This window comes from Sinocyclocheilus rhinocerous, unplaced genomic scaffold, assembly GCF_001515625.1.
Source record: "Sinocyclocheilus rhinocerous isolate Xijiao unplaced genomic scaffold, SAMN03320098_v1.1 scaffold1316, whole genome shotgun sequence".
Classification (NCBI taxonomy): Eukaryota; Metazoa; Chordata; class Actinopteri; order Cypriniformes; family Cyprinidae; genus Sinocyclocheilus; species Sinocyclocheilus rhinocerous.
Window position 1 is genome coordinate 83,554 of NW_015646346.1, and position 316 is coordinate 83,869.

The following is a 316-nucleotide window of genomic DNA, read 5'->3' on the forward strand; positions in this document are numbered from 1 at the left end:
ATCAGGATTGGAGCTAAACACTGCAGTAAAGTGGATCTCGCGAGCCAGATTTGAGCATTTCTGCTCTAACCATAGCCAGAATCTGTGAGTTTGTTAAAAAATATATTTGAATTTGTTATCAGAAATAACGGAACTAAGGTAACATTGAATAAGTTAATGAGTGTCTTTATAAATTTGTGTCTTTACTGTATAAATTACACAATGCTCAACCCCTGCAAAAACACATTGTAAAAAAAATATAAAATTAAAAACTCACGAGATAATACTGTAAATCTACACTCCACAACACCAGCATTTGTAAAAAAAAAAAAAAGAA

At 31.0% G+C, this 316-nt stretch overlaps 1 protein-coding gene across 2 annotated transcripts in view; it reads left to right on the forward strand.

The window, feature by feature from the left end:
- Positions 1–18: 18 nt before the first annotated feature.
- LOC107707342 (uncharacterized) overlaps positions 19–316 on the forward strand; it is an 8,966-nt gene continuing 8,668 nt past the window's right edge. For both annotated transcript variants that reach the window (XM_016511332.1, XM_016511331.1), the window contains exon 1: positions 19–84. The gene's annotated coding sequence lies outside the window, so the exon portion shown is untranslated. The remainder of the gene's footprint in view (positions 85–316) is intronic.